Source organism: Hemiscyllium ocellatum, chromosome 33 (assembly GCF_020745735.1).
Source record: "Hemiscyllium ocellatum isolate sHemOce1 chromosome 33, sHemOce1.pat.X.cur, whole genome shotgun sequence".
In the NCBI taxonomy this organism is placed as follows: Eukaryota; Metazoa; Chordata; class Chondrichthyes; order Orectolobiformes; family Hemiscylliidae; genus Hemiscyllium; species Hemiscyllium ocellatum.
Window position 1 is genome coordinate 31,419,272 of NC_083433.1, and position 16,724 is coordinate 31,435,995.

A 16,724-nucleotide genomic window follows, 5' to 3' on the forward strand; every position below is an offset into this window, starting at 1 on the left:
CACTGTCAGGGGATTAGTGGTGAGGGAGTGCTGCATTGTCAGATGGTCAGTGGTGAGGGAGTGCTGCACTGTCAGAGGGTCAGTGGTGAGGGAGTGCTGCATTGTTGGAGGGTCAGTGGAGAGGGAGAGCTGCACTGTCAGATAGTCAGTGGTGAGGGAATGCTGCACTCTAATAGGGTCAGTGGAGAGGGAGTGCTGCACTGTCAGAGGGTCAGTGGTGAGGGAGTGCTGCATTATTGAAGGGTCAGTGCTGAGGGAGTGCTGCACTGTCAGAGGGTCAGTGGTGAGGGAGTGCTGCACTGTCAGAGGGTCAGTGCTGAGGGAGTGCTGCAATGTCAGATGGACAGTGGTGAGGGAGTGCTGCACTGTCAGAGGGTCAGTGATGAGAGAGTGCTGCATTATTGAAAGGTCAGTGCTGAGGGAGTGCTGCACTGTCAGAGGGTTAGTGGTGAGGGTGTACTGCACTGTCAGATGGTCAGTGGTGAGTGATTGCTGCACTGTCAGAGGGTCAGTGGTGAGGGGTTGCTGCACTGTCAAATGTTCAGTGGTGCGGGAGTGCTGCACTGTCAGATGGTCAGTGGTGAGGGAGTGCTGCACTGTCGGGTCGGTGGTGAGGGGGTGCTGCACTGTCAGAGGGTCAGTGGTGAGGGAGTGCTGCACTGTCAGATGGTCAGTGGTGAGGGGGTGCTACACTGTCAGATGGTCAGTGGTGAGGGAGTGCTGCACTGTCAGAGGGTCAGTGGTGAGGGAGTGCTACACTGTCAGATGGTCAGTGGTGAGGGAGTGCTGCACTGTCAGAGGGTTAGTGCTGAGGGAGTGCTGAAACTGTCAGATGGTCAGTGGTGAGGGACTGCTGCAGTGTTGGAGGGACAGTGGAGAAGGAGAGCTGCACTGTCAGATAGTCAGTGGTGAGGGAATGCTGCACTCTCAGAGGGTCAGTGGAGAGGGAGTGCTGCATTATTGAAGGGTCAGTGCTGAGGGAGTGCTGCACTGTCAGAGGGTTAGTGGTGAGGGAGTACTGCACTGTCAGATGGTCAGTGGTGAGGGAGTGCTGCACTGTCAGAGGGTCAGTGGTGAAGCAGTGCTGCACTGTCAGATGGTCAGTGGTGAGGGAGTGCTGCACTGTCAGAGGTTCAGTGATGAGAGGGTGCTGCATTATTGAAGGGTCAGTGCTGAGGGAGTGCTGCACTCTCATACGGTCAGTGGTGAGGGAGTGCTGCACTGTCAGACGGTCAGAGGTGAGGGAGTGCTGAATTGTTGAAGGGTCAGTGGAGAGGGAGTGCTGCACTGTCAGAGGGTCAGTGGTGAGGGAGTGCTGCACTGTCAGATGGTCAGTGGTGAGGGAGTGCTGCACTCTCAGAGGGTCATTGGTGAGGGAGTGCTGCACTGTCAGATGGTCAGTGGTGAGGGAGTGCTGCATTGTTGAAGGGTCAGTGGAGAGGGAGTGCTGCACTGTCAGAGGGTCAGTGGTGAGAGAGTGCTGCACTGTCAGATGGTCAGTGGTGAGGGAGTGCTGCACTGTCAGATGGTCAGTGGGGAGGGAGTGCTGCACGGTCAGAGGATCAGTGTTGAGGGAGTGCTGCACTGTCAGATGGTCAGTGGTGAGTGAGTGCTGCACGGTCAGAGGGTCAGTGGTGAGGGAGTGCTGCACGGTCAGAGGGTCAGTGGTGAGGGATTGCTGCACTGTCAGATGGTCAGTGGTGAGGGATTGCTGCACTGTCAGATGGTCAGTGGTGAGGGAGTGCTGCACGGTCAGAGGGTCAGTGGAGAGGGTGTGCTGCACTGTCAGATGGTCAGTGGGGAGGGAGTGCTGCACGGTCAGAGGGTCAGTGGTGAGGGAGTGCTGCACTGTCAGATGGTCAGTGGGGAGGGAGTGTGCACTGTCAGATGGTCAGTGGTGAGGGAGTGCTTCACTGTCAGATGGTCAGTGGTGAGGGAGGGCTGCACTGTCGGGTCGTTGGTGAGGGAGTGCTGCACTGTCAGATGGTCAGTGGGGAGGGAGTGCTGCACTGTCAGAGGGTCAGTGGTGAGGGAGTGCTGCACTGTCAGATGGTCAGTGGTGAGGGAGTGCTGCACGGTCAGAGTGTCAGTGGTGACGGGGCGCTGCACTGTCAGATGGTCAGTGGTGAGGGAGTGCTGCACTGTCAGATGGTCAGTGGGGAGGGAGTGCTGCACTGTCAGAGGGTTAGTGGTGAGGGAGTGCTGCACTGTCAGAGGGTTAGTGGTGAGGGAGTGCTGCAGTGTTGAAGGGTCAGTGGAGAGGGAGAGCTGCACTGTCAGGTAGTCAGTGGTGAGGGAATGCTGCACTCTCAGATGGTCAGTGGAGAGGGAGTGCTGCACTCTCAGACGGTCAGTGGTGAGGGAGTGCTGCACTGTCAGACGGTCAGTGGTGAGGGAGTGCTGCATTGTTGAAGGGTCAGTGGATAGGGAGTGCTGCACTGTCAGAGGGTCAGTGGTGAGGGAGTGCTGCACTGTCAGATGGTCAGTGGTGAGGGAGTGCTGCACTCTCAGAGGGTCATTGGTGAGGGAGTGCTGCACTGTCAGATGGTCAGTGGTGAGGGAGTGCTGCATTGTTGAAGTGTCAGTGGAGAGGGAGTGCTGCACTGTCAGAGGGTCAGTGGTGAGAGAGTGCTGCACTGTCAGATGGTCAGTGGGGTGGGAGTGCTGCACTCTCAGAGGGTCAGTGGTGAGGGAGTGCTGCACTGTCAGATGGTCAGTGGGGAGGGAGTGCTGCACGGTCAGAGTATCAGTTTTGAGGGAGTGCTGCACTGTCAGATGGTCAGTGGTGAGTGAGTGCTGCACGTTCAGAGGGTCAGTGGTGAGGGAGTGCTGCACGGTCAGAGGGTCAGTGGTGAGGGATTGCTGCACTGTCAGATGGTCAGTGGTGAGGGAGTGCTGCAATGTCAGATGGTCAGTGGAGTGGGAGTGCTGCACGGTCACAGGGTCAGTGGTGAGGGAGTGCTGCACTGTCAGATGGTCAGTGGTGAGTGAGTGCTGCACGGTCAGAGGGTCAGTGGAGAGGGTGTGCTGCACTGTCAGATGGTCAGTGGGGAGGGAGTGCTGCACGGTCAGAGGGTCAGTGGTGAGTGAGTGCTGCACTGTCAAATGGTCAGTGGGGAGGGAGTGCTGCACTGTCAGATGGTCAGTGGTGAGGGAGTGCTGCACTGTCAGATGGTCAGTGGTGAGGGAGGGCTGCACTTTCGGGTCGGTGGTGAGGGAGTGCTGCACTGTCAGATGGTCAGTGGGGAGGGAGTGCTGCACTGTCAGAGGGTCAGTGGTGAGGTAGTGCTGCACTGTCAGATGGTCAGTGGTGAGGGAGTGCTGCACGGTCAGAGTGTCAGTGGTGAGGGAGTGCTGCACTGTCAGATGGTCAGTGGTGAGGGAGTGCTGCACTGTCAGAGGTTCAGTGGGGAGGGAGTGCTGCACTGTCAGAGGGTTAGTGGTGAGGGAGTGCTGCACTGTCAGAGGGTTAGTGGTGAGGGAGTGCTGCAGTGTTGGAGGGTCAGTGGAGAGGGAGAGCTGCACTGACAGATGGTCAGTGGTGAGGGAGTGCTGCACTGTCAGAGGTTCAGTGATGAGAGGGTGCTGCATTATTGAAGGGTCAGGGCTGAGGGAGTGCTGCAATGTCAGAGGGTCAGTGGTGAGGGAGTACTGCACTGTCAGATGGTCAGTGGTGAGGGAGTGCTACACTGTCAGAGGGTCAGTGGTGAGGGAGTGCTGCACTGTCAGATGGTCAGTGGTGAGGGAGTGCTGCACTGTCAGAGGTTCAGTGATGAGAGGGTGCTGCATTATTGAAGGGTCAGGGCTGAGGGAGTGCTGCAATGTCAGAGGGTCAGTGGCGTGGGTGTACTGCACTGTCAGATGGTCAGTGGTGAGGGAGTGCTGCACTGTCAGAGGGTCAGTGGTGAGGGAGTGCTGCACTGTCAGATGGTCAGTGGAGAGGTAGTGCTGCACTGTCGGGTCAGTGGTGAGGGAGTGCTGCACTGTCAGACGGTCAGTTGTGAGGGAGTGCTGCACTGTCTGATGGTCAGTGATGAGGGAGTGCTGCATTGTTGAAGGGTCAGTGGAGAGGGAGTGCTGCACTCTCAGACGGTCAGTGGTGAGGGAGGGCTGCACTGTCAGACGGTCAGTGGTGAGGGAGTGCTGCATTGTTGAAGGGTCAGTGGAGAGGGAGTGCTGCACTGTCAGAGGGTCAGTGGTGAGAGAGTGCTGCACTGTCAGATGGTCAGTGGTGAGGGAGTGCTGCACTCTCAGAGGGTCATTGGTGAGGGAGTGCTGCACTGTCAGATGGTCAGTGGTGAGGGAGTGCTGCATTGTTGAAGGGTCAGTGGAGAGAGAGTGCTGCACTGTCAGAGGGTCAGTGGTGAGAGAGTGCTGCACTGTCAGATGGTCAGTGGTGAGGGAGTGCTGCACTCTCAGAGGGTCAGTGGTGAGGGAGTGCTGCACTGTCAGATGGTCAGTGGTGATGGAGTGCTGCACTCTCAGACGGTCAGTGGTGAGGGAGTGCTGCACTGTCAGATGGTCAGTGGTGAGGGAGTGCTGCACTGTCAGATGGTCAGTGGTGAGTGAGTGCTGCACGGTCAGAGGGTCAGTGGTGAGGGAGTGCTGCACGGTCAGAGGGTCAGTGGTGAGGGATTGCTGCACTGTCAGATGGTCAGTGGTGAGGGAGTGCTGCAATGTCAGATGGTCAGTGGGGTGGGAGTGCTGCACGGTCACAGGGTCAGTGGTGAGGGAGTGCTGCACTGTCAGATGGTCAGTGGTGAGGGAGTGCTGCACGGTCAGAGGGTCAGTGGAGAGGGTGTGCTGCACTGTCAGATGGTCAGTGGGGAGGGAGTGCTGCACGGTCAGAGGGTCAGTGGTGAGAGAGTGCTGCACTGTCAGATGGTCAGTGGGGAGGGAGTGCTGCACTATCAGATGGTCAGTGGTGAGGGAGTGCTGCACTGTCAAATGGTCAGTGGGGAGGGAGTGCTGCACTGTCAGATGGTCAGTGGTGAGGGAGTGCTGCACTGTCAGATGGTCAGTGGTGAGGGAGGGCTGCACTTTCGGGTCGGTGGTGAGGGAGTGCTGCACTGTCAGATGGTCAGTGGGGAGGGAGTGCTGCACTGTCAGAGGGTCAGTGGTGAGGTAGTGCTGCACTGTCAGATGGTCAGTGGTGAGGGAGTGCTGCACGGTCAGAGTGTCAGTGGTGAGGGAGTGCTGCACTGTCAGATGGTCAGTGGTGAGGGAGTGCTGCACTGTCAGAGGTTCAGTGGGGAGGGAGTGCTGCACTGTCAGAGGGTTAGTGGTGAGGGAGTGCTGCACTGTCAGAGGGTTAGTGGTGAGGGAGTGCTGCAGTGTTGGAGGGTCAGTGGAGAGGGAGAGCTGCACTGACAGATGGTCAGTGGTGAGGGAGTGCTGCACTGTCAGAGGTTCAGTGATGAGAGGGTGCTGCATTATTGAAGGGTCAGGGCTGAGGGAGTGCTGCAATGTCAGAGGGTCAGTGGTGAGGGAGTACTGCACTGTCAGATGGTCAGTGGTGAGGGAGTGCTGCACTGTCAGAGGGTCAGTGGTGAGGGAGTGCTGCACTGTCAGATGGTCAGTGGTGAGGGAGTGCTGCAATGTCAGAGGGTCAGTGGCGTGGGTGTACTGCACTGTCAGATGGTCAGTGGTGAGGGAGTGCTGCACTGTCAGAGGGTCAGTGGTGAGGGAGTGCTGCACTGTCAGATGGTCAGTGGAGAGGTAGTGCTGCACTGTCGGGTCAGTGGTGAGGGAGTGCTGCACTGTCAGACGGTCAGTTGTGAGGGAGTGCTGCACTGTCTGATGGTCAGTGATGAGGGAGTGCTGCATTGTTGAAGGGTCAGTGGAGAGGGAGTGCTGCACTCTCAGACGGTCAGTGGTGAGGGAGGGCTGCACTGTCAGACGGTCAGTGGTGAGGGAGTGCTGCATTGTTGAAGGGTCAGTGGAGAGGGAGTGCTGCACTGTCAGAGGGTCAGTGGTGAGAGAGTGCTGCACTGTCAGATGGTCAGTGGTGAGGGAGTGCTGCACTCTCAGAGGGTCATTGGTGAGGGAGTGCTGCACTGTCAGATGGTCAGTGGTGAGGGAGTGCTGCATTGTTGAAGGGTCAGTGGAGAGAGAGTGCTGCACTGTCAGAGGGTCAGTGGTGAGAGAGTGCTGCACTGTCAGATGGTCAGTGGTGAGGGAGTGCTGCACTCTCAGAGGGTCAGTGGTGAGGGAGTGCTGCACTGTCAGATGGTCAGTGGTGATGGAGTGCTGCACTCTCAGACGGTCAGTGGTGAGGGAGTGCTGCACTGTCAGATGGTCAGTGGTGAGGGAGTGCTGCACTGTCAGATGGTCAGTGGTGAGTGAGTGCTGCACGGTCAGAGGGTCAGTGGTGAGGGAGTGCTGCACGGTCAGAGGGTCAGTGGTGAGGGATTGCTGCACTGTCAGATGGTCAGTGGTGAGGGAGTGCTGCAATGTCAGATGGTCAGTGGGGTGGGAGTGCTGCACGGTCACAGGGTCAGTGGTGAGGGAGTGCTGCACTGTCAGATGGTCAGTGGTGAGGGAGTGCTGCACGGTCAGAGGGTCAGTGGAGAGGGTGTGCTGCACTGTCAGATGGTCAGTGGGGAGGGAGTGCTGCACGGTCAGAGGGTCAGTGGTGAGAGAGTGCTGCACTGTCAGATGGTCAGTGGGGAGGGAGTGCTGCACTATCAGATGGTCAGTGGTGAGGGAGTGCTGCACTGTCAAATGGTCAGTGGTGAGGGAGGGCTGCACTGTCGGGTCGGTGGTGAGGGAGTGCTGCACTGTCAGATGGTCAGTGGGGAGGGAGTGCTGCACTGTCAGAGGGTCAGTGGTGAGGTAGTGCTGCACTGTCAGATGGCCAGTGGTGAGGGAGTGCTGCACGGTCAGAGTGTCAGTGGTGAGGGGGCGCTGCACTGTCAGATGGTCAGTGGTGAGGGAGTGCTGCACTGTCAGATGGTCAGTGGGGGGAGTGCTGCACTGTCAGAGGGTTAGTGGTGAGGGAGTGCTGCACTGTCAGATGGTCAGTGGTGAGGGAGTGCTGCACTGTCAGAGGGTTAGTGGTGAGGGAGTGCTGCAGTGTTGGAGAGTCAGTGGAGAGGGAGAGCTGCATTATTGAAGGGTCAGTGCTGAGGGAGTGCTGCACTGTCAGAGGGTTAGTGGTGAGGGAGTACTGCACTGTCAGATGGTCAGTGGTGAGGGAGTGCTGCACTGTCAGAGGGTCAGTGGTGAGGGAGTGCTGCACTGTCAGAGGGTCAGTGGTGAGCGAGTGCTGCACTGTCAGAGGTTCAGTGATGAGGGAGTGCTGCATTATTGAAGAGTCAGTGCAGAGGGAGTGCTGCACTGTCAGAGGGTCAGTGGTGAGGGTGTACTGCACTGTCAGATGGTCAGTGGTGATGGAGTGCTGCACTGTCAGAGGGTCAGTGGTGCGGGAGTGCTGCACTGTCAGATGGTCAGTGGAGAGGGAGTGCTGCACTGTCGGGTCGGTGGTGAGGGAGTGCTGCACTCTCAGAGGGTCAGTTGTGAGGGAGTGCTGCACTCTCAGATGGTCAGTAGTGAGGGAGTGCTGCATTGTTGAAGGGTCAGTGGAGAGGGAGTGCTGCACTCTCAGAGGGTCAGTGGTGAGGGAGTGCTGCATTGTCAGACGGTCAGTGGTGAGGGAGTGCTGCATTGTTGAAGGGTCAGTGGAGAGGGAGTGCTGCACTGTCAGAGGGTCAGTGGTGAGGGAGTGTTGCACTGTCAGATGGTCAGTGGTGAGGGAGTGCTGCACTCTCAGAGGGTCAGTGGTGAGGGCGTGATGCACTGTCAGATAGTCAGTGGTGAGGGAGTGCTGCATTGTTGAAGGGTCAGTGGAGTGGGAGTGCTGCACTGTCAGATAGTCAGTGGTGAGGGAGTGCTGCACTGTCAGATGGTCAGTGGTGAGGGAGTGCTGCACTCTCAGAGGGTCAGTGGTGAGGGAGTGCTGCACTGTCAGATGGTCAGTGGTGATGGAGTGCTGCACTCTCAGAGGTTCAGTGGTGAGGGAGTGCTGCACTGTCAGATGGACAGTGGTGAGGGAGTGCTGCACTGTCACATGGTCAGTGGGGAGGGCGTGCTGCACGGACAGAGGATCAGTGTTGAGGGAGTGCTGCACTGTCTGATGGTCAGTGGTGAGTGAGTGCTGCACGGTCAGAGGGTCAGTGGTGAGGGAGTGCTGCACGGTCAGAGGGTCAGTGGTGAGGGATTTCTGAACTGTCAGATGGTCAGTGGTGAGGGAGTGCTGCACTGTCAGATGGTCAGTGGGGAGGAAGTGCTGCACGGTCAGAGGGTCAGTGGTGAGAGAGTGCTGCACTGTCAAATGGTCAGTGGGGAGGGAGTGCTGCACTGTCAGATGGTCAGTGGTGAGGGAGTGCTTCACTGTCAGATGATCAGTGGTGACGGTGGGCTGCACTTTCGGGTCGGTGGTGAGGGAGTGCTGCACTGTCAGATGGTCAGTGGGGAGGGAGTGCTGCACTGTCAGAGGGTCAGTGGTGAGGTAGTGCTGCACTGTCAGATGGTCAGTGGTGAGGGAGTGCTGAACGGTCAGAGTGTCAGTGGTGAGGGGCGCTGCACTGTCAGATGGTCAGTGCAGAGGGAGTGCTGCACTGTCAGATGGTCAGTGGGGAGGGAGTGCTGCACTGTCAGAGGGTTAGTGGTGAGGGAGTGCTGCACTGTCAGAGGGTTAGTGGTGAGGGAGTGCTGCAGTGTTGGAGGGTCAGTGGAGAGGGAGTGCTGCACTGTCAGAGGGTCAGTGGTGAGAGAGTGCTGCACTGTCAGATGGTCAGTGGTGAGGGAGTGCTGCACTGTCAGATGGTCAGTGGGGAGGGAGTGCTGCACGGTCAGAGGATCAGTGTTGAGGGAGTGCTGCACTGTCAGATGGTCAGTGGTGAGTGAGTGCTGCACGGTCAGAGGGTCAGTGGTGAGGGAGTGCTGCACGGTCAGAGGGTCAGTGGTGAGGGATTGCTGCACTGTCAGATGGTCAGTGGTGAGGGAGTGCTGCACTGTCAGATGGTCAGTGGTGAGGGAGTGCTGCACGGTCAGAGGGTCAGTGGAGAGGGTGTGCTGCACTGTCAGATGGTCAGTGGGGAGGGAGTGCTGCACGGTCAGAAGGTCAGTGGTGAGGGAGTGCTGCACTGTCAGATGGTCAGTGGGGAGGGAGTGTGCACTGTCAGATGGTCAGTGGTGAGGGAGTGCTTCACTGTCAGATGGTCAGTGGTGAGGGAGTGCTGCACTGTCGGGTCGTTGGTGAGGGAGTGCTGCACTGTCAGAGGGTCAGTGGTGAGCGAGTGCTGCACTGTCAGAGGTTCAGTGATGAGGGAGTGCTGCATTATTGAAGAGTCAGTGCAGAGGGAGTGCTGCACTGTCAGAGGGTCAGTGGTGAGGGTGTACTGCACTGTCAGATGGTCAGTGGTGATGGAGTGCTGCACTGTCAGAGGGTCAGTGGTGCGGGAGTGCTGCACTGTCAGATGGTCAGTGGAGAGGGAGTGCTGCACTGTCGGGTCGGTGGTGAGGGAGTGCTGCACTCTCAGAGGGTCAGTTGTGAGGGAGTGCTGCACTCTCAGATGGTCAGTAGTGAGGGAGTGCTGCATTGTTGAAGGGTCAGTGGAGAGGGAGTGCTGCACTCTCAGAGGGTCAGTGGTGAGGGAGTGCTGCATTGTCAGACGGTCAGTGGTGAGGGAGTGCTGCATTGTTGAAGGGTCAGTGGAGAGGGAGTGCTGCACTGTCAGAGGGTCAGTGGTGAGGGAGTGTTGCACTGTCAGATGGTCAGTGGTGAGGGAGTGCTGCACTCTCAGAGGGTCAGTGGTGAGGGAGTGATGCACTGTCAGATAGTCAGTGGTGAGGGAGTGCTGCATTGTTGAAGGGTCAGTGGAGTGGGAGTGCTGCACTGTCAGATAGTCAGTGGTGAGGGAGTGCTGCACTGTCAGATGGTCAGTGGTGAGGGAGTGCTGCACTCTCAGAGGGTCAGTGGTGAGGGAGTGCTGCACTGTCAGATGGTCAGTGGTGATGGAGTGCTGCACTCTCAGAGGTTCAGTGGTGAGGGAGTGCTGCACTGTCAGATGGACAGTGGTGAGGGAGTGCTGCACTGTCACATGGTCAGTGGGGAGGGCGTGCTGCACGGACAGAGGATCAGTGTTGAGGGAGTGCTGCACTGTCTGATGGTCAGTGGTGAGTGAGTGCTGCACGGTCAGAGGGTCAGTGGTGAGGGAGTGCTGCACGGTCAGAGGGTCAGTGGTGAGGGATTTCTGAACTGTCAGATGGTCAGTGGTGAGGGAGTGCTGCACTGTCAGATGGTCAGTGGGGAGGAAGTGCTGCACGGTCAGAGGGTCAGTGGTGAGAGAGTGCTGCACTGTCAAATGGTCAGTGGGGAGGGAGTGCTGCACTGTCAGATGGTCAGTGGTGAGGGAGTGCTTCACTGTCAGATGATCAGTGGTGACGGTGGGCTGCACTTTCGGGTCGGTGGTGAGGGAGTGCTGCACTGTCAGATGGTCAGTGGGGAGGGAGTGCTGCACTGTCAGAGGGTCAGTGGTGAGGTAGTGCTGCACTGTCAGATGGTCAGTGGTGAGGGAGTGCTGAACGGTCAGAGTGTCAGTGGTGAGGGGCGCTGCACTGTCAGATGGTCAGTGCAGAGGGAGTGCTGCACTGTCAGATGGTCAGTGGGGAGGGAGTGCTGCACTGTCAGAGGGTTAGTGGTGAGGGAGTGCTGCACTGTCAGAGGGTTAGTGGTGAGGGAGTGCTGCAGTGTTGGAGGGTCAGTGGAGAGGGAGTGCTGCACTGTCAGAGGGTCAGTGGTGAGAGAGTGCTGCACTGTCAGATGGTCAGTGGTGAGGGAGTGCTGCACTGTCAGATGGTCAGTGGGGAGGGAGTGCTGCACGGTCAGAGGATCAGTGTTGAGGGAGTGCTGCACTGTCAGATGGTCAGTGGTGAGTGAGTGCTGCACGGTCAGAGGGTCAGTGGTGAGGGAGTGCTGCACGGTCAGAGGGTCAGTGGTGAGGGATTGCTGCACTGTCAGATGGTCAGTGGTGAGGGAGTGCTGCACTGTCAGATGGTCAGTGGTGAGGGAGTGCTGCACGGTCAGAGGGTCAGTGGAGAGGGTGTGCTGCACTGTCAGATGGTCAGTGGGGAGGGAGTGCTGCACGGTCAGAAGGTCAGTGGTGAGGGAGTGCTGCACTGTCAGATGGTCAGTGGGGAGGGAGTGTGCACTGTCAGATGGTCAGTGGTGAGGGAGTGCTTCACTGTCAGATGGTCAGTGGTGAGGGAGGGCTGCACTGTCGGGTCGTTGGTGAGGGAGTGCTGCACTGTCAGATGGTCAGTGGGGAGGGAGTGCTGCACTGTCAGAGGGTCAGTGGTGAGGGAGTGCTGCACTGTCAGATGGTCAGTGGTGAGGGAGTGCTGCACGGTCAGAGTGTCAGTGGTGACGGGGCGCTGCACTGTCAGATGGTCAGTGGTGAGTGAGTGCTGCACTGTCAGATGGTCAGTGGGGAGGGAGTGCTGCACTGTCAGAGGGTTAGTGGTGAGGGAGTGCTGCACTGTCAGAGGGTTAGTGGTGAGGGAGTGCTGCAGTGTTGGAGGGTCAGTGGAGAGGGAGAGCTGCACTGTCAGGTAGTCAGTGGTGAGGGAATGCTGCACTCTCAGATGGTCAGTGGAGAGGGAGTGCTGCACTCTCAGACGCTCAGTGGTGAGGAAGTGCTGCACTGTCAGACGGTCAGTGGTGAGGGAGTGCTGCATTGTTGAAGGGTCAGTGGAGAGGGAGTGCTGCACTGTCAGAGGGTCAGTGGTGAGGGAGTGCTGCACTGTCAGATGGTCAGTGGTGAGGGAGTGCTGCACTCTCAGAGGGTCATTGGTGAGGGAGTGCTGCACTGTCAGATGGTCAGTGGTGAGGGAGTGCTGCATTGTTGAAGTGTCAGTGGAGAGGGAGTGCTGCACTGTCAGAGGGTCAGTGGTGAGAGAGTGCTGCACTGTCAGATGGTCAGTGGGGAGGGGGTGCTGCACTCTCAGAGGATCAGTGGTGAGGGAGTGCTGCACTGTCAGATGGTCAGTGGGGAGGGAGTGCTGCACGGTCAGTGGATCAGTTTTGAGGGAGTGCTGCACTGTCAGATGGTCAGTGGTGAGTGAGTGCTGCACGTTCAGAGGGTCAGTGGTGAGGGAGTGCTGCACGGTCTGAGGGTCAGTGGTGAGGGATTGCTGCACTGTCAGATGGTCAGTGGTGAGGGAGTGCTGCAATGTCAGATGGTCAGTGGAGTGGGAGTGCTGCACGGTCACAGGGTCAGTGGTGAGGGAGTGCTGCACTGTCAGATGGTCAGTGGTGAGGGAGTGCTGCACGGTCAGAGGGTCAGTGGAGAGGGTGTGCTGCACTGTCAGATGGTCAGTGGGGAGGGAGTGCTGCACGGTCAGAGGGTCAGTGGTGAGTGAGTGCTGCACTGTCAAATGGTCAGTGGGGAGGGAGTGCTGCACTGTCAGATGGTCAGTGGTGAGGGAGTGCTGCACTGTCAGATGGTCAGTGGTGAGGGAGGGCTGCACTTTCGGGTCGGTGGTGAGGGAGTGCTGCACTGTCAGATGGTCAGTGGGGAGGGAGTGCTGCACTGTCAGAGGGTCAGTGGTGAGGTAGTGCTGCACTGTCAGATGGTCAGTGGTGAGGGAGTGCTGCACGGTCAGAGTGTCAGTGGTGAGGGAGTGCTGCACTGTCAGATGGTCAGTGGTGAGGGAGTGCTGCACTGTCAGAGGTTCAGTGGGGAGGGAGTGCTGCACTGTCAGAGGGTTAGTGGTGAGGGAGTGCTGCACTGTCAGAGGGTTAGTGGTGAGGGAGTGCTGCAGTGTTGGAGGGTCAGTGGAGAGGGAGAGCTGCACTGACAGGTAGTCAGTGGTGAGGGAATTCTGCACTCTCAGATGGTCAGTGGAGATGGAGTGCTGCACTGTCAGAGGGTCAGTGGTGAGGGAGTGCTGCATTATTGAAGGGTCAGTGATGAGGGAGTGCTGCACTGTCAGAGGGTTAGTGGTGAGGGAGTACTGCACTGTCAGATGGTCAGTGGTGAGGGAGTGCTACACTGTCAGAGGGTCAGTGGTGAGGGAGTGCTGCACTGTCAGATGGTCAGTGGTGAGGGAGTGCTGCACTGTCAGAGGTTCAGTGATGAGAGGGTGCTGCATTATTGAAGGGTCAGGGCTGAGGGAGTGCTGCAATGTCAGAGGGTCAGTGGCGTGGGTGTACTGCACTGTCAGATGGTCAGTGGTGAGGGAGTGCTGCACTGTCAGAGGGTCAGTGGTGAGGGAGTGCTGCACTGTCAGATGGTCAGTGGAGAGGTAGTGCTGCACTGTCGGGTCAGTGGTGAGGGAGTGCTGCACTGTCAGACGGTCAGTTGTGAGGGAGTGCTGCACTGTCTGATGGTCAGTGATGAGGGAGTGCTGCATTGTTGAAGGGTCAGTGGAGAGGGAGTGCTGCACTCTCAGACGGTCAGTGGTGAGGGAGGGCTGCACTGTCAGACGGTCAGTGGTGAGGGAGTGCTGCATTGTTGAAGGGTCAGTGGAGAGGGAGTGCTGCACTGTCAGAGGGTCAGTGGTGAGAGAGTGCTGCACTGTCAGATGGTCAGTGGTGAGGGAGTGCTGCACTCTCAGAGGGTCATTGGTGAGGGAGTGCTGCACTGTCAGATGGTCAGTGGTGAGGGAGTGCTGCATTGTTGAAGGGTCAGTGGAGAGAGAGTGCTGCACTGTCAGAGGGTCAGTGGTGAGAGAGTGCTGCACTGTCAGATGGTCAGTGGTGAGGGAGTGCTGCACTCTCAGAGGGTCAGTGGTGAGGGAGTGCTGCACTGTCAGATGGTCAGTGGTGATGGAGTGCTGCACTCTCAGACGGTCAGTGGTGAGGGAGTGCTGCACTGTCAGATGGTCAGTGGTGAGGGAGTGCTGCACTGTCAGATGGTCAGTGGTGAGTGAGTGCTGCACGGTCAGAGGGTCAGTGGTGAGGGAGTGCTGCACGGTCAGAGGGTCAGTGGTGAGGGATTGCTGCACTGTCAGATGGTCAGTGGTGAGGGAGTGCTGCAATGTCAGATGGTCAGTGGGGTGGGAGTGCTGCACGGTCACAGGGTCAGTGGTGAGGGAGTGCTGCACTGTCAGATGGTCAGTGGTGAGGGAGTGCTGCACGGTCAGAGGGTCAGTGGAGAGGGTGTGCTGCACTGTCAGATGGTCAGTGGGGAGGGAGTGCTGCACGGTCAGAGGGTCAGTGGTGAGAGAGTGCTGCACTGTCAGATGGTCAGTGGGGAGGGAGTGCTGCACTATCAGATGGTCAGTGGTGAGGGAGTGCTTCACTGTCAGATGGTCAGTGGTGAGGGAGGGCTGCACTGTCGGGTCGGTGGTGAGGGAGTGCTGCACTGTCAGATGGTCAGTGGGGAGGGAGTGCTGCACTGTCAGAGGGTCAGTGGTGAGGTAGTGCTGCACTGTCAGATGGTCAGTGGTGAGGGAGTGCTGCACGGTCAGAGTGTCAGTGGTGAGGGGGCGCTGCACTGTCAGATGGTCAGTGGTGAGGGAGTGCTGCACTGTCAGAGGGTCAGTGGTGAGGGAGTGCTGCACTGTCAGAGGGTCAGTGGTGAGCGAGTGCTGCACTGTCAGAGGTTCAGTGATGAGGGAGTGCTGCATTATTGAAGAGTCAGTGCAGAGGGAGTGCTGCACTGTCAGAGGGTCAGTGGTGAGGGTGTACTGCACTGTCAGATGGTCAGTGGTGATGGAGTGCTGCACTGTCAGAGGGTCAGTGGTGCGGGAGTGCTGCACTGTCAGATGGTCAGTGGAGAGGGAGTGCTGCACTGTCGGGTCGGTGGTGAGGGAGTGCTGCACTCTCAGAGGGTCAGTTGTGAGGGAGTGCTGCACTGTCAGATGGTCAGTGGTGAGGGAGTGCTGCATTGTTGAAGGGTCAGTGGAGAGGGAGTGCTGCACTCTCAGAGGGTCAGTGGTGAGGGAGTGCTGCATTGTCAGACGGTCAGTGGTGAGGGAGTGCTGCATTGTTGAAGGGTCAGTGGAGAGGGAGTGCTGCACTGTCAGAGGGTCAGTGGTGAGGGAGTGTTGCACTGTCAGATGGTCAGTGGTGAGGGAGTGCTGCACTCTCAGAGGGTCAGTGGTGAGGGAGTGATGCACTGTCAGATAGTCAGTGGTGAGGGAGTGCTGCATTGTTGAAGGGTCAGTGGAGTGGGAGTGCTGCACTGTCAGATAGTCAGTGGTGAGGGAGTGCTGCACTGTCAGATGGTCAGTGGTGAGGGAGTGCTGCACTCTCAGAGGGTCAGTGGTGAGGGAGTGCTGCACTGTCAGATGGTCAGTGGTGATGGAGTGCTGCACTCTCAGAGGTGCAGTGGTGAGGGAGTGCTGCACTGTCAGATGGAGAGTGGTGAGGGAGTGCTGCACTGTCACATGGTCAGTGGGGAGGGCGTGCTGCACGGACAGAGGATCAGTGTTGAGGGAGTGCTGCACTGTCTGATGGTCAGTGGTGAGGGAGTGCTGCACGGTCAGAGGGTCAGTGGTGAGGGAGTGCTGCACGGTCAGAGGGTCAGTGGTGAGGGATTTCTGCACTGTCAGATGGTCAGTGGTGAGGGAGTGCTGCACTGTCAGATGGTCAGTGGGGAGGAAGTGCTGCACGGTCAGAGGGTCAGTGGTGAGAGAGTGCTGCACTGTCAAATGGTCAGTGGGGAGGGAGTGCTGCACTGTCAGATGGTCAGTGGTGAGGGAGTGCTTCACTGTCAGATGGTCAGTGGTGACGGTGGGCTGCACTTTCGGGTCGGTGGTGAGGGAGTGCTGCACTGTCAGATGGTCAGTGGGGAGGGAGTGCTGCACTGTCAGAGGGTCAGTGGTGAGGTAGTGCTGCACTGTCAGATGGTCAGTGGTGAGGGAGTGCTGAACGTTCAGAGTGTCAGTGGTGAGGGGCGCTGCACTGTCAGATGGTCAGTGCAGAGGGAGTGCTGCACTGTCAGATGGTCAGTGGGGAGGGAGTGCTGCACTGTCAGAGGGTTAGTGGTGAGGGAGTGCTGCACTGTCAGAGGGTTAGTGGTGAGGGAGTGCTGCAGTGTTGGAGGGTCAGTGGAGAGGGAGAGCTGCACTGACAGGTAGTCAGTGGTGAGGGAATGCTGCACTCTCAGATGGTCAGTGGAGATGGAGTGCTGCACTGTCAGAGGGTCAGTGGTGAGGGAGTGCTGCATTATTGAAGGGTCAGTGCTGAGGGAGTGCTGCACTGTCAGAGGGTTAGTGGTGAGGGAGTACTGCACAGTCAGATGGTCAGTGGTGAGGGAATGCTGAACTGTCAGAGGGTCAGTGGTGAGGGAGTGCTGCACTGTCAGATGGTCAGTGGTGAGGGAGTGCTGCACTGTCAGAGGTTCAGTGATGAGAGGGTGCTGCATTATTGAAGGGTCAGTGCTGAGGGAGTGCTGCAATGTCAGAGGGTCAGTGGTGTGTGTGTACTGCACTGTCAGATGGTCAGTGGTGAGGGAGTGCTGCACTGTCAGAGGGTCAGTGGTGAGGGAGTGCTGCACTGTCAGATGGTCAGTGGAGAGGTAGTGCTGCACTGTCGGGTCAGTGGTGAGGGAGTGCTGCACTGTCAGACGGTCAGTTGTGAGGGAGTGCTGCACTGTCTGATGGTCAGTGATGAGGGAGTGCTGCATTGTTGAAGGGTCAGTGGAGAGGGAGTGCTGCACTCTCAGACGGTCAGTGGTGAGGGAGGGCTGCACTGTCAGACGGTCAGTGGTGAG